A 24792-nucleotide genomic window follows, 5' to 3' on the forward strand; every position below is an offset into this window, starting at 1 on the left:
GTTCTCCCTCAGATTATTCCAAGAGGTCAAGAAAGTGCACGACAGAAGATGCGCTCAGTCGCAGAGGAATATATATATATTTTCCCGAAATAACGGCCTAAGATGGTTAGACCTGCAAAGTGAACATGCCAGACGGACGCTCTCATAAAATTCATATTTATCTTAGGTTATTTATGTGACGCTTGCCCTATTTTCCTGCTACCCTGTATGCGCCACTGGCTTTGTGTCGCCGTAGCATAAGGGACGCAAAAGTGGCAAGTGTAATTGCATGTTTGTCGCAGTTGTTTCTGCTTGCATCTCTTCTCACCAATCTTTCCTCGAAAATTTTATGAAAAAAATCATGTTTGTCCTCGTGACATTTCTGCGTCGACATCTCACACTGTGCACACGAGTGAAATTTTGATTGCATTTCGCCGTAGCTGCTGAACGACGTAACGGAAACAATAGACGTTGACATAATAACGTTGATATTTGTGCACTGCATAAGCGTAAACTTTTCACGAAATTACGCTTTACATTAGAATAAAAATGTAAAAAATTCAGGTAACGGTTTGCACGAGCGCTTTGCTTCACATCGATTCTCACATGGGCTTTGGATTTGGTGACGTATTTATTTATCTTGAACGAAGTACATCAAATATCAGCTCTGATGATTTGTTTCACATAAAGCGAAGTACACTATACACCACGTCTACAGCTAACTGTTCGCGTCTTGCCTGTGCTTCGATAACTTCTTTTATATTTGTTTGCCGTTGGAGGTGGCGGGTGCGCCGCCTTCTACAACTTGTGGCCCCCTAGGGCCACGCTTCTTCTTGTCTGTGCCGAACACCGCGGCCACGTTTGACACTTTCTTCAGGCAGCAAATGTGATGGCGTCTCTGTTCGCGGTGTCCTCTGTGCTCAGCAGCCGCGCGCTTGTCCGCGTGCTTGAAAGAAAGAAGCACGCACGTGCAGTCTTGCAAACGGTGACCGTGCCGCACACGGTAGCCCTCGGAAGAGAAACACCGTAACACTTTTTCGCCGGGGCTAAAGTACCTAGATATTTTCCGTGTAGAGCAGAAAACCTAGGGACTTTCAATCGAAGCTAGAAGCGCGTAGCACCAGTGGCCAGCTAGAAGCGGTTGGTACCCTGCCGCAGACAAATCCTCTTGTCGGAACCAAAGCGGTTTTCAACGAAAAGTTGGGACGCTGGCTCCGGCGACATTCCGTCTAGCACCGTTACCAATTTGACGCCTCCATCTCACCGCTAACCTCTATCTAAATGGGGTGGATGAACATCTCTGCCTGCGATGGTCCTTTCATTCTTCCAGCGCTTTACTGAAACGGGTGTTTGGCCGGGACAGTGCATGTGCGTTTTCGACGATCGTGCACTCGGCCGCAACCCTATGGATCACCATTGTCCTCTGTGTGACCACGTGCGCCCATTGCAGGCGCTGTGGTAAACGGTTGTGAACGCACTGTTATTGCTGTAGGCAGCGTGTCTCCCCGAAATCGAAAGCCATCTGCGAAAAATGGTTGAACGCAGGCAATTCATTTTCAGCGGGTGACATTTTCGGCTCTGCGGCGCGTGAAAACTTCCCGGGGCCTCTAAAATTCCTCGTCGCGAAGCCTGTGTAGTGTGTTTGTGTTATAGTAGCTGAATGGAAACAGCAACGTTTTTCTTTTTCGTGCGTCTCTCGTGCACGAAGGAACAGCAAATACATTAAGAATGACGTTTTAACTGAGAATATATGCTAGCGTCATCACATATGGTTACCACCGTGGTTTCCTGCACACAACGTCACAAATTTGAAGGTCACAAAGTGAAGGCTCTTACTTTAAGCGCTCCCGCTTGCGACGGAGAGCAGTTAAGATATTTGCATTGAGGTCTGAATCAGTACCGAAGTATACGAAGAAATGAAATGCCCGATGTAGTAAGAAAGAAAATGAGAATGTAAAAATGTAAATGTCACAAGTCACCGGCAAGACCTGTATGATAATTGGGAAAATACAAAGACACGGGTCGACGAAACGGAGGAGGGACCCGCAGGCGAAAAGCACGTGAAGAGCGCGAGAGAAAAGAAGACATCAAGAAAAAGGAGATGCATGCGCAGATGAGCAGGCACTGCTTGCGTAGTCGAGAAGCAAGGCAGTCGCGCATCTCCAGCTGCGCTCCGGAGATGGGAGACAGCAGCTTCGGGGACCACGGACCGGAGAGTTCGTGATTTGGCCAGCGACAACTCCAACTCCTGAATGAACCTCGACTGCGTCGCCTTGGCTGTGTACCGGGGCCCCGGTCCAACCCCACGCTGACCCGTTGCTGTCCTGTACCACGAAGGCAAACGCCTGGCCACGTCAGCGGCACAACGGCCGACTGGCCCAGACCGCGTCTGGTGCCACGGGGGTCTCTGCGGAAGACCACAACCTGATCGCTCTCGTCCGAGGTCGACGCCCACGCTGCGTCGGAACCACGCTGCCCAACGACCTTTGCCCCGCAGGGCCGGAGTCCGACATGTGGGTACGGCCAGAACGTTCGATTGCTCGCGTAGTTGAGGGCTTGTTTGTTTTTTGTATGCATAGCTAGTTTTTGGAGTGTCTCGTGCGTGCATAGTGTTTATAGTGCGTCAGGGTAGTCTGCTGTTTCTTTTTTGGTTACGTTTTTTTAGATAAATGTTATTTACCATATTTGAATTGCGTTTCCGTCCATTGATGCAGCCCTGAAATTCGTGACAGTAAAAATAGTGCAAAATTAAAGTTGTTCGTTAGCATTACAAATAACGCCATACTTTTCACTCGCTACGTCGTGAAAATTTTTCCGTTCTTTCTTTCTTTTCTATTTTTAACGTAATGAGATGCTACGTTTGTATGTACTCGGCGTGTATAATCAAGCACTTCGTGGTCGTGTTCGTCATGTAGTTGTCCTCCTCTAATCGCCATCATACTGTCTCAGTTCTTGTTATGGGTGACGTCTTCAAGTCGTAGCATACAAGAGGACTGCAGGAGATTTCCTCATAGCCATGGCGCTTGGATTTAAGGGGGTACCTTCGTTGGCATAGTTGAAAGACGGAAGGATCACTTATGTCTGCCGCACATTTGGTTTCTTTTGTTACGTCAATTTAATTATTTATTTATTTATTTCACATCCCGTCAATCCGTCATGGGATTATAATAGGAAGGGCAAGTACTAATGGTGCTATTTGCCAACAAAGAATACAAATATAGTATATAACCACGAGTGTGTTAGTGCAAACGTTCTTGCTTCGCTCAACAAAAGAATTAGGTACTTCATCACAAATGCAATATATGGGTACAATTTACTATAACCTAGAAGCATCTGAGAAAGGAGGAAACCAAAGAAAAAGAAACGCATTTAAAGACATGTGATACCAAACGTGTAATGATTATGATAAATAGGATGCACTCATGCACACAATGCATCATAAAAAAGAACGCTTATAGATTAAGGTGTTAGCGTTTGAAGATCCGTAACAAACCAGAGTCAATAAATCAGAGCTGTAAAGCGAGGAGATGTTTTGCCACTGAACTAACACATACATAATGAGGTGCTGTTACTAATGGATTCACTCAGTTTGTTCCACTATGTTATCGCTAAAGCAAAGAACGAATTCCCGAAGCAGTCGGCTCGAAGAGAATACTCATTGAGTGTTTGTGTGTGCTTTTGTCGCATTGACCGTGTTTTATTTCTGTTCCATTATGCACGCACTTGCGGTGCGCTTCCCGTTGCCGACGCCGACACCGCTACGCACTCCCTGGTGTGACGAAACACGAGCGGACGCGAGCTGTTTGCTGAAGATCACGTGATCCGCTGGTCACGTGAGCTTGGTCACGTTCTCCACTGCCGCGACTTTTCTGTCGCGTTTGTGACCGCGAATACTTACGGTCACCGATTTAACTTTCCATGACGTGGAATCAGCAGCGCGGCAAAGCGGAGCATAGAAAGAGAGGACCTGAGCTCTGTTAGTAGTCTCGTGCATTTCAGTTCGTGCTCACCCCTCATGTCTCAGGGTGCACGTTGACACTTTTGGGTACCTGACCCCACTGTGTCTATCTTCACCAAGACAAGGTTTGCTGAAATTGGTATTACCCGCGAATCTACGACCATGACTTGGTGCAATATCATACAGCATTGGTATTGCGCTCAATGTTTCGACCTTTTTTTTTTCGTTCTCCATAACACCCCATTAACTATAGGGTACCATTCAGCAGCCTTTTCGATGCGTTTCTGTGTTTTTTCTTTGTTTCAGGATAATCAACAGAGCCAATACATGCCACCATGTTCTATTCTTCGGGAGGGGGGGAGGGGGGGAGGGGAATTTAAGCCATCTGGTGTACTTTACGCATACGTAAGCTGCTCGCTCGACGCATTAAATCGACGGACAAGTCTACGCACTGCTCACGTTCGGCACTTGGCCCTGTCGTGCGGCACGCCAACGAAATGTAAACAGGAAGCAAGCATGGGAAAGTCCAATAACGTAAAAATGTCAATGTTTCTTCCGGGGACAGTGATACAGCTGCACGAACGAAAGCAAAGTGTATACGAGCCGACACGGCAGCGAAGGGAGGGAAAATACGCTAACGGGCCCAGCGACTACAGGCGTTTCCGCCGCATGTGCAAGTGTCATGTGACAGAACCGTGACGCATGACGATTCATGTTCATCCCAGCAGTTAAACGCCCTTAGAAATATGCAAGTTCCACAAGAAAAGAAAAAAAAAACACATTTTCTGGTTTTGTTTAATCTCAGCTTATACGCATGCCAAGTTTGTCTATAAAGCTCTTTTTGCACTGCAGACACCATCTGTCTCAGTGCATGGGGGAAGCGTGACGTCACTCAGGGGTACCGACTCGTAGCGTCAGCAACTAGTTTACATCGCTGTCTGTAGCCGCGTGATTCTTTGTGCGTCAAACACGTGACGCTCCTTCGCAGACTCAATCAGCGATTCGGCTGGTCGTGTGATTACAGCTTTGAAAAAAATGGTTTCGCAAGCGCACTCGAGACAGTGTTTGTTCTGCATTGTAGAAGACATTCGAAGCGGATGTCTCTCAGCGTTGTATTCGGCCGTAACTAAAACAGTCGTTAGGGCGCGTTGGCGGCATGTTTCGTTATTAATAAAAGCCCTATAGTTGTACGCGTATAATTCAAGGGCTTATTCTGCAATTAACGACGAACGAAGTGCTCACGACTGGGATTGTATCAGTTGCACAAGTGATTTCACCGATTCAGCGCCTCACTAATATGGCAGCCGGAGTTGAAGTTTCTCGAAGAATGAATGACGACTATTATACGATATTTCCTGCTTTTCGAGTGACGCCCTCCTCGGTAGGCTCTTTTCCTGTCATGTTCCATCATCACACAAAAGCAATAACAGCCACAATAACAATAACCAGCAGCCATAATAATAAATCAATACTAAAGAATACGTTTCTAAGAGTTGCGTCACAGATGAACTTTTGCCTTCTTACCATACTCGCAGTACTTTATTATATTGGTTTTTATTACTTTCCTAATGTTCCTTTCTCCATTTCCCGAATAGTGCTTGGTACTTTGGGGCAGCCGGTCCTAAAGAGGTATTTTCTAGTCACCTTACAAGAACGAAATACTTATCTTTTAAAACAAACAAAAAAAAACGGCTGACGATCACGATACTTCCTAATGCTTACTTTGAACGCAGCTATATACGCGTTTTCACTACTCCATGTATTCAGGCAAAGAATTTGAAGCCGGAACCACCGCACCTATACTGTCAGTGGTCCGGCGCCATCAGCGTCTTCGCATAGGAATGGGCAGCACGCTGGCATGATGAGCGGCATCGGAGCCAGCTTGCCTTGGAAGACGACGACAACGAACGCGCGAGCAGGAGCACGAGTGCCTCAGTGCGGTTACGCCGAGGCACTCGGAAGGAAGGGGCACCTAACAGCTGCGCTTTAAAAGCAGATTTTAAAGCGGAGCTTTCTTTCGCTCTTCCTTCGACTTTCCCACTGCTGCGGCTGTTGCTGTCCGGCACGCCGCTAACGCTGGCCACTGCGGGACGTGGTCGACACGTGGCCATGTCACTAAAACATAAATGGCGTGCGCTGTCGGTGTTTTGTATCGTGACATTTGTGAGCTGTCATTCTGAAAAATCCGAGGAATAACTCTGTGAAGAATGTAAGACAAGGTATGCGCCACGTGGAGGGCTTGCGCGGTTGGGGTTCAGAATGATTATTCGCCAAGCGACGCCCTCGGCGTCGAAACCGGATTTTCTGCGACACGGGGGCCCTTAACGCTATCGCGTTAGTACATGGCAGGAGTATGGCACAAAGGAAAGACGACCAGAGAAACTCGTGTCGAGGTTGACGCCGCGTCGCATCTGCGCAATGCCCTCTGAACGCCTAACTAGGCGTGACCCCTCATAGATGCTTTGCAGGAGCCGGCGCGTTTGTCTCCGTGCTCGTCCGCAACAAACAGCAACGACAGTATAGGGAGGAGGTGGGGAGAATGTTAGCGAGGGAATATATATATATATATATATATATATATATATATATATATATATATATATATATATATATATATATATATATATATATATATATATATGTAGAGAGAGGAGGCAATTTTGTGAGCTACAACGCTACAACCCAGACTGGCGTCGAAGCGTCCACTTAGTGCCGACGAGGCGTAGGCTCGCGTAAAGCGTCGAGCGGAGCAGGAACAAACTCAAGCGGAGCAGGCAAGATGACATTTCACAGCCCGTCACGACTGTCGTATGCCGTTGTTATATCACCGCCAAATAACGTCAATGAACGCAAACTGCAGACAAAGCCTCGTTTGCATCGATTCTCAGAGTTGCAGATTTTTTTTTTCCTACCGTCAGCAATCCAACGTGGCTTGGCTCGAATCACATGAATCTGATTTACAATGGGTGAACACATGCGCCTCCATAAAGCAGTAGTACGTCAGCCACGTGACGTACTACTGCTTTTGACTCAGAGTCGATGGCGCGATTGTCTATCCGGCGAGCAGGAGCAGCTTTTCGTTGCACCGAGCTTCGCTGAGAGCGCTCGACGGCAGTTGCAGCTGCACCTGCGTCAAGGTCGGAACGCGAGCCCAGAGGCGCCTGTGGACGGCTGTGACTCTGGCAAAGGTCGAACGCAGCCTGTCATCTACATTATCGCTTACAGCGCGAACAAATCAAACGGGGACAAAGCGGAAAGACGTAACGCGGACGCTGACGTAACGTAACGTGAACGCTGACGTAATACGAGCCAGCGCTCGTGTTAGGCCTCTCTTCTTCGTCCGCGTTTGATTTGTTCGCGCTCCAAGTAATAATGCACATCTACGGACTCGCCCAGATAGCAACTGTACCTGTTGTCTAAGCACAGGGTGGGCGCTGGTGATTCGCCTATGGACGCGAAATTTCGCAGGCATGACCTGCGTCATGGGACGTCATCCATGATATGCTGTCGTAATGGCAGGACTTTGGCCAATGTCGAAGCGACGGAAATCATTTCCCGTCGAGATGGTGCTCTTTCTTGTTTTTCCACTGTAGAGAGAAAACGAATGTACAAGGAAGCAGGGAGGTTAACTGGAGGTAATTCTGGTTGGCTATTCTGCACGGTGGCAAGATGTAGGCACAGAGATAAACAAGATAACGAAAAAGTAAGCGTAGAGAACGAGAGAGGAGCGTGAACAAAGGGACCGAAGGAATTTGAGCAGCGCGAACGCAATCATATGCGCGGAGTTCATGATTAACCATCTGTCGCTTTGTCCATGATTATGTTATATAAAACGACGCGTTCATGGAAAACTGGGTGTTCTCTCATTAGGGAAAGAAGGCAGTTCTCTCCTAACATAACATTGTGTGGCTGACTGACAGGCTAGAGGGATCAGAAGAAGACGGACCACGCCTTCCGAGTTGATGGTACGATCTATGGTATTGGCATTCTTGTGTGTGTGTGTGTGTGTGTGTGTGTGTGTGTGTGTGTGTGTGTGTGTGTGTGTGTGTGTGTGTGTGTGTGTGTGTGTGTGTGTGTGTGTGTGTGTGTGTGTGTGTGTGTGTGTGTGTGTGCAGCGAAACAATGTAAGTGAAACCCAGAGAGCTATACGGACTTTGTCCTGTATGCTGTAAAAAATGTGTTTTATCAATTACTATACATACACTAACACAACGGGAGTTTTTTAAAATCTTTTTCGTAAACCATAATTTTTGTATGTTGTGCATGGCTACCCCTCGACAGTGACTGCCTTTAAAAGTCGCGAGCTCGTTTTACGATAGTAATAGCCTTTTTTTTTCTTTGTCTGAAAAATCAAAACTACCCCTCGCGTTATTTTCGAAGTCACCTTACACTCGTGTAAATGCGGTGCATGTTATTTCTGTTCGTATCACAGCTTCTGGGTGCATTGCTTGAAACCTTGCAGCGCTCCATACTGCACCGTCTTCCAAAAGAAATAACGCTGGTCCTTGTTGCTCAACAATCCTCCCGGAGCCAGAAATAGTGAATAAATCTCGCCGCGGTGCTGTAGATTTTCTTACGCGGATGTAGTCGCCGATGGCAAATTGTCTCGCTTGAGATCCGCGACGTCCATCTCTGTGAAGCTTTTTTTTTTTACGTTTGTTTTTTTGTCTCACACGCTGACGCAGTATTTTCATTGCCGGTGCTGGATTTTCCTAAAGCAATTTATCCGACAGGTCAACGATGTTTCATTGCGTTCGTGGAAGTCGCCCATTCAACAAAATGGCGGGTGCAATTCTCGTTGTGGCCCGAGGCGTGCAGCGATAGACGCCTGACCAATCTGTGACGACGACGCGAATATCACGCCTCTCATATACTGCCAACTGCGCAACAGACTTCAGAAGTCTGTAGAACCTCTCGACAGGACCGTTTTCTTGGGTATGGTAGACAGACGAGAAACAATGTCCTATACCACGTTCCTGAAGCAGCTCTTCAAATTCAGCCGAGCCTAACTGCGGTCCGGGGTCGTAAACTATCTCATTGGAGTAGCCTTCACGAACAAACACTTGTACTAGAGAACTCTTGACCATCGCTGTAGAAACATGCCTTAAAAATGGGTTTCCCGCCATTTGCAGCGAAAATCAATAAGTATCACTGCATAACGACAAAAAATGGGTTTCCCGCCATTTGCTGCGAAAATCAATAAGTATCACTGCATAACGACAATCGATTGGAGCTTGTTCAAAGGGTCCAATAATATCAATACCAATCTGCTCCCATGGTTTGTCAGAGATAGCTACTGGATGCGTAGGTGCTGCAGCTGGCAGTGCGGACTTCTCGCAAGACTCGCAAACACACGTTCTAACCAGTAGTTCAACCTGTTCATCCATTCGAGGCCACCAGTGCAACTGTCGCAGTCGAATGTGCGTACGACTGATTCCTGGATGAGATTCGTGTGCAACTTCCATCAAACGACGAGTAAGGATCTACCCTGTCACGATGGTAAAGTCGTGTGCAATCGACAGTTCTGCACGTAGGTGGAAATGCAGCATTAGCTCCGCTTCTAGAGATATTTCTGATTATGCCAGGAGGACGAGGTAAAGTCCATAACTTTTGCAATAGTACTTTCAGATGCACTCGTTGCTTGGAGTCTGTGATCGTTACCATTGGAGAAAGAAGGCAAACAAACTCATCTTTAACAGCAATCTCATTAGGTTCTCCTCGCAAAGATAGTCGAGAGAGCGCATCAGCCACCACATTGTCACTTCGCTTGTGGTGCTGTATGGTGTAGTTGTGAGAAAGTAGGCGCGCTCATCAACGTGAAATACTCATAGGCCCATGCCCAGTGCCTTCGGCTGACAAGGTGACGAGAGCACTATGGTCAATTCGCAAGACAAAGGGACGACCCCCAGAATAGGCGTGCCAATGTTCACAGGCCCGAACGCCTGCTAAGGCTTCACGTTCGCCTGCAGAATATCTTTGTTCTTGTGGGCCCAATGTGTGGGAGGCAACGGCAACTGCCTGTAGAGTTGCCTTATCTTGTTGCGGCACCGCACCCAATGCGTACCCAGTGGCATCAGTCGTGACGATGAGAGGAAGGATCGGATGAAAGAAACATATGACGTTGCAAGTTGTCAGTAGCGATTTTATGTGGACGAAACTCTGTTCAGCAACTAGAGTCCAAGAAAATGATTCATTGCCTCGAAGCAATGCCTGTAAAGGTTCCGTAACACTTCAACTTTACAGGCCTAAGATGGGATGGCGTGAGACTCGGGAATGACAATTTCTGGAATTCAGAGTCCCAAAGCGATCCTTGGCTTATGTAAGAAGCCGTCGTGGAGTGTCTTTAGAATAACTTTGACCACCCGGGGTTCTTCATACCGCGTGGCAAAATCTGAAGCACACACTCCTCTTTGCGTTTCGGCGCCGTAAAAATGTGGTCGCCGCGGAATCGAACTTGCCGACTCATTCTCAGCAGCTGAATGTCAGCCAAGAAGCCACCGTGGCGGTTCCATTACTTTACTTTCTATAGTCACATTCACGTATAGAACGCGCCGCCTCTTCTTTTGCAAAACTGCACAATATCTGTCATGCCGCGAAAGAACGCATCCAATTTGATGGTTGAGAGAGGTCCGCGAATTCGCGCTTCTTATTTTAATAAATAAAGTGTGTTCATTTTTATCTCTCTCTTTATCCTTGAAAAGCATCAAGGGCTAGAGCTATGGAGCACAACAATAAGCTTACAGACTCATGGAAACACTACACCCCTTCTCATCTAATTCTCTTTGTTCCGTCGGCATTCTTCTCGTTCGGAGTGGTCGAGGTAACAAAGCGGAGCGAATCGCAAATCTAAGAGAGGGAGAAAAAAAAAACGAAAGCGTCGCTGATCATCGCCATACACGGACAATGCCCTTCTTCGAAGCACGGAGCACTTTCAGCACGATGTTGTTTTTCGAAATATATCGTCCGTTGTAAACTACATTGCCTTCCCCGTGGTTCAGCAAAGGACGTCGGAGACGTCAGCCTCCTGCAGAGGGACAATGCATCGCGACTTGCGCTATTCATTTTTCGCCAGCCCGGCACCGTAAAATGCAGGGTTCACTGTGGACAGGGGGTTTCTCTGTGAACGGAGCCCTGTATTATTTGCCGCACAATAGTGTGAGACCGAACCGAACTGTGCCAAGAGGAACGTACTTATCTTTGGGGTTGTCTGGTCTTTGTGGACTGTGGGTTCGCTGTGGGCAGAGTGTTTCTTGTTGGACGGAGCCGCGTGATCTTCGCTGCACGGTAGTGTGCGACTTATCTGTGCAAAGAGGAACATAATTATCCGTGGTCTTGTGTGCTCTTTGTGCACTGCCGCCTATCTCCATATCCCGTTGCGGCAGTGCAGTCATTCGAAGTAGGCCTGGGACCTTCTTGAAACCCCGTATGGCTTGGGTACTGTAACTTGTACGTCTTCTAAGCGTTCAGTCTGCGTAACTGAACTGAATGTGAGCTGACGTGCTTGGAACTCGTACGTGCAGCGCTGTGCAAGGCACAATTGATGTTATGTGATCTTATTTATTTTAAAAATTGTTTGAGTCACTCTGTCTTTCATAGGTATCGTATGGCTACGGAAATGGAGCGGTTATAATCACCACCCATAATTCCATCTCCCAAGCGCAGACTAATATACAATATACAATATATATATATATATATATATATATATATATATATATATATATATATATATATATATATATATATATATATATATATATATATATGGGCATGTTCAGATAAGAACGGTAATCGAGGTCCCATGACCATTTTTTGTTTTCGATGAAATTTTTATATCTGATGGGCAAATGTGTCCACACCAAGGAATAAACCTTAGTTTTGCAAGAAACTTCCTAGTTTTCTCGGAAAAAAATCGTATGTCACAAGAGGTGGAGAACGTCGTTTTTGCCACTTCGCAAAGTTGCAAGTTTGGAGCCTCACTGCATACACAATAAATTTTTTCCGCACATAAGTATTTTTCCGTTAGCTCTTTGCAACATGTAATATACGAACAAATAAAAAACATTTTTTGGCAGTGTCAATCTTTTAAATAAAAAATCCCAAACTTCGCTTCCGGAGCTATTCGGTGCAAGAATTGCACTTTTCAGGGCAGCCTCAGGGCAAGATGCTTAAAGATATCCGCACTTCATCTTTTTCTGAGTATTTTCCAGCTACTTTTAATCACTTTAGGCAAGCTTTGTAGTTCTACACTTGACAGATATTTTTCTATATGGCCTCAAATTTGGCCGAAGGTCAAAAACGTCAAAAAAGTGACAATTTTGACTTGGATTTAAAAACAAACATCATCATCAAATTTCATTAAAATTTGCCTGAATTATCCTCAATACTCGATAATATTAGGGTACCAAAAAAGTGTTGCATTTGTCGCGAAGTACACATTATATTGTTTTAAAGTATGAAAATTGATACAAAACTGAGTTCATGTTTTTGTTATCTAGAGTTGCTTATTACTGCATTTTAGAAGTAGTAACGCTCAGAAATTTGTTTTAGCACTCACTGAACTTGGTTACATTTTATTTACCACAATATCCGAACCATCCTCAATGTTTGTAGAGCTTCTACTCGCTTGTTAGCGGCATTCTTGATGCGTCAAAATGGGAATAAATTCGCTATTTCACCTGATGTGTCAAGAACTGGCTGGCGGCTGTCAAACGTTTTTTGTATTGCCTAATTTATCATCGTAAGTTACATTGGTATGTAATCGATTCTTTAAAAATATTAGATCATTTATCGGTGCTTAGAAAAGCTTTTATATATAAAAATAAATATTAATGTGTTTCTGAAGCCGACGTTTCCGCACATGCATCTGTTTACCTCTGTGTTCAATGGTTCGACAGGGCACTGTCAGGAGACAAAACGTCGTCTTTTGAGGGGGACAATTTATCTGCAAGGTTTTTAATCAGCAGGAGTTTTAATCGGGACACAATTTACAAATGGCATGCCGCTTTATGTGCAGATTGCAATTCAGGAAATTGTAACAATAAACGGCAGCAGTTGACTTCGGTATGCATACATTACATTGTCCAGCCCAAAGCACAAACCAGATCATAGTCTCTTCCATTCCGAAGCAGCGGTGGATGCCACGAAGGATGCACTGCCTTCATTTGATCGAACGTACTTCCACATGTGGAGTGTCTGAACTCCAGGCACTTTCTTTGCCGTTTTCCATTCTTCCTTCTTCATTTCGCGAAAGTCTGCAAGCTCCCTCTGTGGGAGCTCCGGAATGGTGATATTCTTTAGCGTCCCTTGAATTGCGTCCACGAAGCCGCTGGCTGTTTGTATGGCCTCACTTGCAGGCTTCCGCAAGTTGTGGTGTGATGCTCGATGTTTCACAAGCCCACCAATGCCGTCGCAAGCATTTTTGCCGTGTCCAGTGGCCGAAAACATCCATTTCGTCTCTTGACATTCACTGCGTTGTAGCTCATGAAACTGAAACTGATAAATGATAAGTGAGCGGGAACCCCGTCGCTCACATACGTGTTACCTTAGTGTAGATTGGCGCGTTGTCTTCCAGGTATGCTTTGATTTTTGACAGAGCCAAACATGCATGAGCTGAATCATGAGACATATCGTCGGAAATAACGGCGTAGTTCCGAGTCGATTTTCTTGACGTGACAACGCAGGTAAACACGGTGACCTGCTTTTTCTGCCAATGGTACGCTTGTACTGCGTCTGGAAGCACAACTGTCCAGTTTTCGGCGAAATCAAAATGCAAAACAATTGCACCTCTCTCGCAGCTTTGTTTTTCTTCATGAATTGCTTTTGCTTGCACATATCTGATATAGTTGTGGGGAATCCATTTCATGGTCATTCTTAGAAATTCTCTCATAAATGATGAAGCGGTCATAGTTTTTTTAACTAGCTCGCCGTATTCCCATGAAGCAATCAACACCTCGTCCTCGCTGCTCATATCAAAATTTTCCAAAGTGAAAATGCCATCTTATGGACAGTGCTCACAATTCCTGAGGAAACATGACGCAGTAGGTTCCTGGCATACGCAGAGACTCTGCATATCATCGGGAGAAAGCGACCTTCCGGAGGCGTTCTGCAGTCCCACGAGGCACAACTGAAAGTTTGCACAGCACACGCAAACACACACTTGCCACTGTGGCGAGCATTTCACCCATTTAGGACGCAAGGATATGAATTTTGTGAGGCCAACCTGGGAGGCAGGGTGAGCTTGCTTGTAGAGGCGGAATGCTTCTCGCAAGGACCGCGTCATGAACCGTTTAGGTACCCATTCCTTCTCTCCCTCCTTTTCGATTCTCACAACATCCTTTTTGTTCGGTGTCTGTCTAGAGCAATCGAGTTCATCCATGGTGTAATATTCTAAAACGGTGGTAATGTCTTCGTGTTGTAGCTTACATCTTGTATATCGCTCCTGTGTTGACCATACGCCTTCTTCATCCACCATCTTCTTCGATTTTTGAATAACGTACCTCGTTGCCTCTGGAATAACTTCCTGCACATATTTCACAGTTAGGTTGCGTGGTAGCAGTGTCAGCAGCTGGCAACGCTCTTGAAAAGACGTACACCTATTGTAGGCAGCTTTAGGGGCGAGATTTCGGAGGTAAGGCTAACACTGGAGTTTAAATTTTCTACAATTTCTTCTCCAGGGCGGAATTCTTCGAATGTTTCGGTCGACTCTGCCTGCATATTATCTATGTCTTCCTTGAACCGACGGTAACAATTCTGACAGATGAAGTCACTTTCTCGTACTCGGAGAGCTTCTTCGGGAAGTAGGACTTTTTTGAGAGCAGCGACATTGAGGGTCTTTACACTGCGAAAATTACGTCCTTTTTCAATTCTCTGTTTGTGCCTTTTTGAGTAGTCGGCACAAAACGTTCGCCGCGGAAATCTCTTCATGAATGCAAAAGCTCACCGCTTCCGAAGATTATCGTGGGACAGAGGAGCAGGTGACGGATGCAGGGCCCAGGGCTGCTTTTCCAAAAAAAAGGAGATGGACAGATCGATAAATTTTTAACACAGGCTGCCCGCCGTCGACACTGACGCTGGTTCGGTCTGGCGTACGAGCTGAGACTGAGATACCAAGTATGCTTGTCGTGGGAGCCCTCGAGCGCAGAGAAACCACGTGTGTACAGAAAACGACCCCACCCTCTACCAGGCCTGCAAAACGACGCGCGAAACTCGAGATCCGAACAACGTGCGCTCATAGGGCCTGTCTCGGTCGAAGGTCCAAGGCTGAGGTATAACTGCCAGGCGTTCGGTGCGTTGCGATGGAAAGATGACAGCGGCGGCTAAAGCCTCGGTGCGGTGGCGGCACACATGGTGCTATGAAATTCAGGGTCGCGCCGGGCGTTATATAGCTATAGGAGCGGCTGTTAAGCGCGGTTCATCCATGGAGCGGCGGCAGCTCGTTAGAGGCATCTTGAGAGTAGCGACGGGTGCATTAAATGTTTGCATAAACGACCACTAACCACGTGTCACTCCAAAATAACGTTCTCAAATATGCTTACAGTAAGTCAAGTCCCACTGTTAAAAGAGTACAAAGGCGAATAGGAGCTTTAGACCTTTGATTGTAAGAGAAATAAAATACACTTAAAAATCACACTTATGAACTCAGCAACTGTAGCGTTTAAATGTTACCCACAAAAAGACAATACTAAATCCAGCTTCTCACGATAGCGCATCCTAAGAGAAAATACTGAGCAATCGTAGGGATTGAAATCATGAACTCAGTTATGTATTCATTTTCATACTTTAAAACAATATAATGCAACACTTTTTTGGTACCCTAATATTATCGAGTATTGAGGATTATTCAGGCAAATTTTAATGAAATTTGATGATGTTTTTTTTTAAATCCAAGTCATAATTGTCACTTTTTTGACGTTTTTGAACTTCGGCCAAATTTGAGGCCATATTGAAAAATATCTGCCAAGTGTAGAACTACAAAACTTGCCCAAAGTAAGTAAATGTAGCTGGAAAATACTGAGAAAAAGATGAAGTGTGGATATCTTTACGCATCTTGCCCTGAGGCTGCCCTGAAAAGTGCCTTTCTTGCACCGCGTAGCTCGGGAAGCGAAGTTTGCCATTTTTCATTTAGAAGATTAACACAGCAAGGAAAAGTTTTTTTATTCTCTCATATAGTACACGTTGCAAAGAGGTAACGAAAAAGTACTTATGTGCGGAAACAAATTATTGTGCATGCAGTGAGGCTCTAAAGTTGCAACTTTGCGAAGTGGCAAAAACGACGTTCTCCACCTCGTGTGACATACGATTTTTTTCCGAGAAAACTAGGAAGTTTCTTGCAAAACTAAGGTTCATTCCTTGGTGTGGACACATTTGCCCATCAGATATAAAAATTTCATTGAAAACAAAAAATGGTCATGGGACCTCGATTACCGTTCTTATCCGAACATGCCCATATATATATATATATATATATGTGTGCGTGTGTGTGTGTGTGTGTGTGTGTGTGTGTGTGTGTGTGTGTGTGTGTGTGTGTGTGTGTGTGTGTGTGTGTGTGTGTGTGTGTGTGTAAGGTTCTCCTTGCTGAGGCGAATAACATAGAAAAAAAGAGGGGGATGCACTAATACTGTCCAAAGAAAGCCATTGTCCAAGGAAAGAGTTGTAATACAGATTTATGCATATATTGCAAATAAAAGCAGTTTTGTTTTTAGTAGTCACATATCCAATGGTGTACTGGCAACTAACTCAGTGAAATAAGTGTTCATGCGCCTATTTACACTTTTACTCGAGAATTGTCACACTCCTGTAAGCTGTACTTTAAGTCTGGTTTCTCTGAGCACACGTCATCGTAGTTCATAAGGTCCTTTTGAGCTGATTTTATAGGAAACATGGTATACGCACTTACACCCAGAAAAGAAAGCTTTCAGTGCTACTTTATTACAAAAACTAATTTTCATGGAATGCTGACCTCTAAGTTAGGCTTCGAACTCCTTTCCCTAGCATAATCTTAACTCATAGCAAAAAACAATGCAAGAATTTTTTGGTTCAATAACAGTATCTGAATAGCCATAGGAAGTGGCATGGAATTGTGTTGTTAACCCGTCAGCCTACTTGGAATAAGCCACTCTGGGTGGGGCTTCATGTTGGTCGTTGCTACTTCCGTATGGCACCATGTCAACGACCTTATTAGTTTCGAAAACAGCCTAGAGATATAACCCCTTTTCAAGTCCGTCTTGATTACTCACTGCTGCGTTGTAAACGTGAGCTTCCTCCTCGCACAAACATTGTGTGTGTGCGTGCGTGCGTGCGTGCGTGCGCGCGCGCGCGTGCGTGTGTGCGTGTGTGTGTGTGTGTGTGTGTGTGTGTGTGTGTGTGTGTGTGTGTGTGTGTGTGCACAATTTATTGCTGACATGTTTGGCAAACGGCATGACATTCTGATGACAACGACTACGCGACCACGAGGACGAAGGCGTGACTATGGTGAAACAACGACGATGGATACGATCACTGCGCGACTACGCGAGAGCAGCGTGCACTGGACGGCATCACGACAACGGAATCAAGCAGGGTTACGACGGCGATATCATGATGACAAAGGAATGACGATGGCATGACGGGGATGGCACGACATTGACTTTGCATCTGCGCTTCTTTTTTGCACTCGCGTACTCGACAGATGCGCATACCGCTCCGACCACTCTCTTCAGCGTTACGCAGACCCCATGCAATGTGGCAGCTGATCTGAGCTAAGCTGTAGTGAACTGGCAAGACGAAGCGGCACAACTCGACAATGGACAGGAGTGGGGCCACGAACACGACCCGCAACCGTCAGCCCCAGCGGCCGAGACCGCCACCACCAGTCACAGCATCTGAGCCCTCGGATGCAACAAAGCACTATTCCGGGAACACGAGCATTTTAGTGGTATTTGGGGTTTCGCGATGTGCCCGAAACTCGGTTAGCTCCTGCGCGAGACCAACCCCCGTATTCAGGAATTGATCTTAACTTGAAACCCACGCTTGACTTGACTTTAATGACGCCTGTCGTGAACGCACCAAACGCAAATTGTTAGATATGGAGCTGGTTCCTGCGATTACTTCGAGTTCCCCAGACCACATCGGATTGCAGCACAGCTAATTGAGGAATGCAAAAGCAGGAAAGCGCATTCCAGAGAAGCGGCCGAGCAAACAAGTATAAGGCAACAAGTTTACGTGCCAACAAGTTCGTGTGCCGCCGGGATTAGCAGGTGGGCATCCGACAATGAAGCAGGTGCACGAGCGCCCCCCCCGCTCCTTCTCCAGCCTACAAGTGGATTGCCAGTCTGCGAGGCAAGACAGCAGAGAGCCCCGCCAGGTGTGACCCCGCGACACGGGCGCCTACCATTGGCTGAAAGTGGCGTCATCGGAGTGGACTCTCCTATTGGTCAAAAATGACGTGACTTGCAGTGCTCGAAGGGTTTATAAGAAGCCTTCCAGAGAGACCTGGCATTCTGGGACAGGCCCTGATTCCCTGATTCACCTCTCTCGAACTTCTTGCCGCGGGCCGCAGCGTCCGAGTTGCTGCCGGTCCGTAATGTCTGTACGACTGTTAATTGACGCTCACCTCCCTGTATATAATGAAGAATAAATCCTCTCAAGTTTGTGGTCTTCATCCCGACGTCCGGTCCTCCAACCCCTACATCGGTTGGCAGCGGTAGGATCGCCTCCGAATACATCAGCTGGTGGCAGCGCTACGAATCAACCTTCGTCGAGAGAGATCGTAAAGAACCGGGAAGAGCGAAGAAGAGAGAGCCTTCGTCGAAAGAGGTCCGAAGAGACTGGGAGTATCGAAGAAGGAGCGAGCCTTCGACCCAGGGAGTCCGGAAGGAACCGGCAACAGCGGACGAACGAACCGGATGGCAGGGTGCTGCAACCGTAAGTGAGCGCGTGGTTTTTTTCCTTATGATTCGCCAGACTCAAAGGTTGTGTGTTCAATTTTGATAGTTCTGGGAATCGGGAGTTTGTTGCATTGTGTGTTTGCACAAATTAATTAAGGAAAACAGTTTTAACCACCTGTCGGGGCAGCTGCCATGGATCTTAGAAGGTTGACGAGGTTGGACTTGTTGTTGGTGTGCGACGATTTGGGAGTTGAGGCGGACGAACGGATGGAAACGCCAGCTATCATAAAGGCGATTAACGATAGTGGCAATGATGATGAAAGTATTAGGCTTGCTTGGGAGGTGATACAGGAGCCACGGGAGCGTGTGCGTCGTGTACGTTTGCGAGAGCGTCGTGAGCTTAGGAGTGAGCGTCAGCGTGAAGAACGCGAGAATGAACGGAAGCAGGAGCTTCAAGAACTTACTCTTAGGTGTGAGCGTCACGGACGTGAGAATGAACGCGAACGTGAGCGAGCGGAAAACTATGAGAGAGAGAAGGCAGCACTGATCAAAGAGATAGAGTATTGTGATCAGTTATTGGCACAGAGACAACGGCTGTCTGAGAATTCTGTAGGTAGTACAGAGGGAAAGAATGAGCAAGTGTCTAGCGGATTTTCGCCAGAAGCCGACGAAAAGAGTAGTGCCTGTGAAATTGACTGCCGATTAATAAGTGAAGGGAAAAGGCTAGCTGCTAACGATGCCTTAGTGGCAATAGAGGCCGTTAAAGGCCGCAAGGAGAGCGACGAGGTGCTGTGCCAACAGATGACTGTGGAGACAGCTAGGCCAGCTGCGAACAAATTGGCACAGTTACCGAGCGTGTGCGTCGCTGGTAATGTTAGCGAGGTTGCTAGCGAGGAAACGGGTACTGTTGACGCGACAGAAGCGAGCACCCATGTAGAGCCAGATGTGCGTACAGAAGTGAAGTGCGAGCTGGACGATGCAGTTGAGAGTAGTTCTCGGGATGGCGAGCTCCGTAGTCCACGAGAGAACAGCTGCATTGTTCAGGGATCGGTGCGGCTCTCCGCCAGTCTAGATAGCCTAGATAGGAATGGTTCCGTTATTAATCATTCGGACTGTGCGCGTGAGACAGCGATCGATACCGACGGGCTGTGTGCCGATTCACAGCGTGAGCTGGGCAATGTAGTAGAGGGCAGTTCGCAAGAGTGCGAGTTGTCTTACTCGAGTAAAGCCTGCTGCATTGTGCCAGAGTCGGTTGAGCTGTCCGCCAGTCGAGGCAGAGAGAGAGTAGATTTAAATGTAAATCACTCAGACTGTGCGGGTAAGAGACCGATCCGGGCCGACGAAATGTGTACCGGCCAGCACGAGGCACGAGAAGGCGACATGAAAACTAGTGCAAGGAGAAAGCGCCGTAAAAAGAAGCGCGGTAGAGACCGAAAGTCGGTAATTAATGTAGCGCCGCCAAAAATGGCGAGAAACCCAAATGGGCAGGGCGCGAGGAAAAAGATGCGGTCGTCTCGGACGATGTTGACGCATCCAGAACGTTCGAGCCACCGGTCAAAGGGGGCCCGCGAAGAATGTTCTGCGCGGACGCGGACAAAGGGCACGGGGCAGTTAAGCTCCTCGTCGTTCCGTAGTTCTTTTTATAGCTCAGCGTGCAGTTCGAAGAAACGCAAGGTGGCAGGACGAGACCAGGTGGGGAGAAGCGACGCGGTCAATCGGGTTTGTGTTGAAAGCGGGGCGCGAGGACGCAAATTGGCAGGAGACCGTAACGTCTTGGGGGAGCTGATAGTGAATCAGCCCTTTTGTTGTCTCTCGGCAGCCAGAGTAGCTTTCAGACCACGTCCACCCCGGGTTAGACTCAAAGTATGAGTCAGACGTAAGCGTTTGCAAAGGGAGGCCAAGAGCCCTTCCGTAGAAGTAAAACGTGTTAGTTTGTTTTATTTTTGGGCATCGGAAAGTTTTCGCGATTTGAGACTAGAGTTTCTTTCAATGTGTAAGGTTTGAGCTTTGTTTATGTTTTGGTTTGAGAAAGCTCCGAGATTTGAAAGATGCGTTTTATGTAAACATGTAGTCTCGCGAGATGCTCATTAATAAGTAGATAGGCTTTTTTTTTTGTGTGTAAGTAACCTGAGGGTCAAGGTTATCGTTCAGAGGCCTATGGTAAAGCGCGTGTGTTATTTAACCTTCTTTCTTTTTAAGTATTTTTTGAACTTTGCAAGGTTAAGCGCGTAGGTTTTCAGTGAGTGCATGATTTGCACGGAGAAGCGTTCTTAGTTCCATTAGCGCGTGTCCTGTGTGGACGGAAGGAAGCAGACTTTATGACTGGGTTGCTAGTGTGTGTGTGAGGGCAGCCGTGTATTCTGACTTCTTTAGTGAACGTGCGTGGAAAGAGTTAGTAAAAGACGCATTATTTTAAGGGTTCTGCGGAGTGTGTAAGTCCCGCAAGTTTAATTGTTCGTTTATGTCACGTGTCCTGTGGGACTTTCAGGAAAGAAACGTGAGTAAGCGTGAATGAAAAGTTTGCCTACAATGCAAGTACGCGTTCTGTTTAGTGACCACAAGGCTGGTGCATTTGAGATTACGTACTTGTGAGGTTGACCAGATTGTTCAGTGGCACCAATACGTGTGATAAGTACGCCACTGCGATAGATTGGAAACATGCTGTTCGTGTAGTTAGGCCACTTATGTTATGTTCGGCTGTTTTCATTTGTTGTTTGCATCCTCGACGACCCTTTTGTTTTGCAACAACAATAGTGCTCTGGTCTTGTCGGCAATCGAGGAGAAATGCATAGCTGTTTGGAAGGGTGGTTGGAACTGTTTTGTCGAAATTGGGGAAATAAAAGATCAGGGTTGATTTTGACTCAGTAATAGTCTGGCGAGTCAGGGGTGAAGAGCCTGCGCTTACGCGTGGTGCAGCGCTGTGCTGTTTTGTTTGTTTGACGTTTGTTCTCCAGGGCCCAGGATCCCGAAGTTCGTCAAACGTGGCTCGACCCCAGTACCCTGCAGCTTCTATCAGCGTTCCTCATGGCCAGCGAATTGATTTCACCGGCCATTCAGAACAACCGGGGCGAGGACGAGCTGTTAGATATGGAGCTGGTTCCTGCGATTACTTCGAGTTCCCCAGACCACATCGGATTGCAGCACAGCTAATTGAGGAATGCAAAAGCAGGAAAGCGCATTCCAGAGAAGCGGCCGAGCAAACAAGTATAAGGCAACAAGTTTACGTGCCAACAAGTTCGTGTGCCGCCGGGATTAGCAGGTGGGCATCCGACAATGAAGCAGGTGCACGAGCGCCCCCCCCCGCTCCTTCTCCAGCCTACAAGTGGATTGCCAGTCTGCGAGGCAAGACAGCAGAGAGCCCCGCCAGGTGTGACCCCGCGACACGGGCGCCTACCATTGGCTGAAAGTGGCGTCATCGGAGTGGACTCTCCTATTGGTCAAAAATGACGTGACTTGCAGTGCTCGAAGGGTTTATAAGAAGCCTTCCAGAGAGACCTGGCATTCTGGGACAGGCCCTGATTCCCTGATTCACCTCTCTCGAACTTCTTGCCGCGGGCCGCAGCGTCCGAGTTGCTGCCGGTCCGTAATGTCTGTACGACTGTTAATTGACGCTCACCTCCCTGTATATAATGTAGAATAAATTCCTCCCAAGTTTGGGGTTTTCATCCCGAAGTCCGTACTCCAACCCCTACAAAATGTAATGAGCGTCTTGGGCGCGTTGGCTTCAGGCGTTGTTTATATAAAGTCAAGCGTGTGCTTCAACTTGAGCTGCAATTCTGAATACAGGGGTAAGTGCCCCTTTTTTCTTAGGGGAGATGCCGGCCCGCCAGACCACGGCGATCTTTGAACAGTAGCCAACGAATTCTGTTAGCTTTAAGGGTAAATGCGTATTCCAACAGATTTGATTAGAATCGCAGTCACAAAATATGTAGATTTTCTCCTTAGCTCAGGGTCGGAGCCTGAATAATGTTCATATCTGCCGCATTACGTTCATTTTCGTACATTCTCTCGCATATCCGGAACGTTCTCCAAGAAATGATTTTTTTCGCATGGTGAAGCAGGGCCAGTGTTGAGAATACAACTGCCTGCTTAATTATTGCACGTAAGAATTGTAGCGTGCAGATCATGTGCCTAAACTGATAAGTCATAGCTCTGAACCGTCACATGCTGTCCAACCCCGCCAATGTAAACATAGGTTTCCCTTCCCTGGATATCGTTCGCACAGAATTCGCAGCCCTCCGTAACTAGCTACGGTTACACATAGGGGACGTCCTGGAACATAATCTACGAAATTATCCATTGTGCTTTTCTGACACTTTCATGTGCGCAATTGTGGAGCATTAAATAACCTACTGCTATGTTTGCTTGTCGCAAAGAACAAAAGAAAATATGATAACCAAAGCACATGTTTCACTCTCTGTAAAATGATTTGTAAATTATAGTTTTGGGGGTTGTAGGCTTTTGCACCGTTGCCTGGAACACGTCTCTGTAAAGTGCGTATAAATACGGGAAACCATAAAACAACCTGACAGGCCATAAAATTTGGTCAATATGGAAAATTCTGCACCCGACTCTAATCATTGCAAAACTCTGCAGCAGAAGTATCGCTACCGCAGGACGCTGTACTTCAAGCAAATGTTGATAGAACAAAGTTATCAAAATATACTGCCTGTACGAACGGTGTCGCGTCAATCAGATTAGGTTCGAGCTTGTCAGAAAAAAAAAGAAGAAACCAGCTCGTCATATTGTGCATGCTTCTTTCATTGCACTTCGAATGTGGTAGATCCCGAGCCGGAGAAGGCTAGTGAGACTGAGCAACGTCAGCTGCTGGCTCCCTTGATGGGGGAGATGAGGATACGTGCTGGGAAAGCACAAGTTGCACAGACCCGCCGGAGGTTACAGTAAAGCTGTCCCTTGCTAGCCTTCTTGGCAGCGTGCTCTGCGCTTTGTTTTGATGCCTGTTTTTTGTCCTACAAGCTTCTCTTGTTTCTTGTTTACTTGCTTCGCGCATGCTGCTGCGGCAAAACGACGCATCTACGCGGTTCATATTCCTGCTCGACTTCTGCGTTTCGTTTTCTTCCGCGTCTCGATCAGTGGAATGAACACGCGCCTGCGCATTTCGCAATGGCCGCGTGTGTGATGCCACTGTATGTAGGTACTGCGACCTTTGCGCTATGGAGCTTCTCGGAACCAAGCTCGATGTGCGTTGTGACCAGGTTCGTTTCCTTGCGTGCTGGCGGCAGCAGCGTGCGCGCCCTAATTAATATCGACCGGCGTGCGGCACTTGCAGTGCAGGCCTGCAGCAGGGGTGTGCGTGTGTGTGTGTGTGTGTGTGAGGCAGATCACTCCTGCCGTGTCCGTTTCCCCGCGCTTAATTTCCTCGCGCAACAGGCTTAACGCTGCTTCGCCCACCTGTTTGTGCGGCCGATGAGCCCGTCAGGGTGCGTTGAGGGCTGTCCGCGTTAGTTCCAGATGGTCACGCCCCAGGCGCGTGCGTCTCATATCAGGAATGGAGGTTGGATGCGTGTACGGAGTAAAGGAACGGAGGATGGATTGGATGAATAAACGTATGTATGTATGTATGTATGTATGTATGTATGTATGTATGTATGTATGTATGTATGTATGTATGTATGTATGTATGTATGTATGTATGTATGTATGTATGTATGTATGTATGTATGTATGTATGTATGTGTGTGTGTATGTATGTATGTATGTATGTATGTATGTATGTATGTATGTATGTATGTATGTATGTATGTATGTATGTATGTTGAGCGCAGACTCGGGCGTGACGGATTATAAGGAAATAATTACTTCATTTGAGTTCCGTTTCTTCACTAATTTTGAATTTAACAATTGTTTTCTTTACACGGTAACGCTCCCTGCAACTCAATGATTGTTTAAGTCATTGAGTTGCAGGGTTGAGTTTTCTGACAAAGTAAGCTACAGCAGGTGACACAGCTTTGAACACGCAAATTTAAC

General features: G+C 46.8%; 1 protein-coding gene and 1 pseudogene across 3 annotated transcripts in view; one reads left to right on the top strand and one right to left on the bottom strand.

Moving 5' to 3' along the window:
• The window catches only part of LOC135899725 (synaptotagmin-1-like), a 270674-nt gene that overhangs the window by 105182 nt on the left and 140700 nt on the right, over nt 1-24792 (top strand). Inside the window, exon 1 of one of the 3 annotated variants that reach the window (XM_065429056.2) lies at nt 2148-2496. The exons of the other annotated variants lie outside the window; for them this stretch is intronic. The gene's annotated coding sequence lies outside the window, so the exon portion shown is untranslated. Of the gene's footprint in view, nt 1-2147; nt 2497-24792 lie in introns of those variants that run through there. 3 annotated transcript variants of the gene reach the window in all.
• On the bottom strand, nt 13043-13907 carry LOC135900063 (uncharacterized; annotated as a pseudogene).

Source organism: Dermacentor albipictus, chromosome 10 (assembly GCF_038994185.2).
Source record: "Dermacentor albipictus isolate Rhodes 1998 colony chromosome 10, USDA_Dalb.pri_finalv2, whole genome shotgun sequence".
Classification (NCBI taxonomy): domain Eukaryota; kingdom Metazoa; phylum Arthropoda; class Arachnida; order Ixodida; family Ixodidae; genus Dermacentor; species Dermacentor albipictus.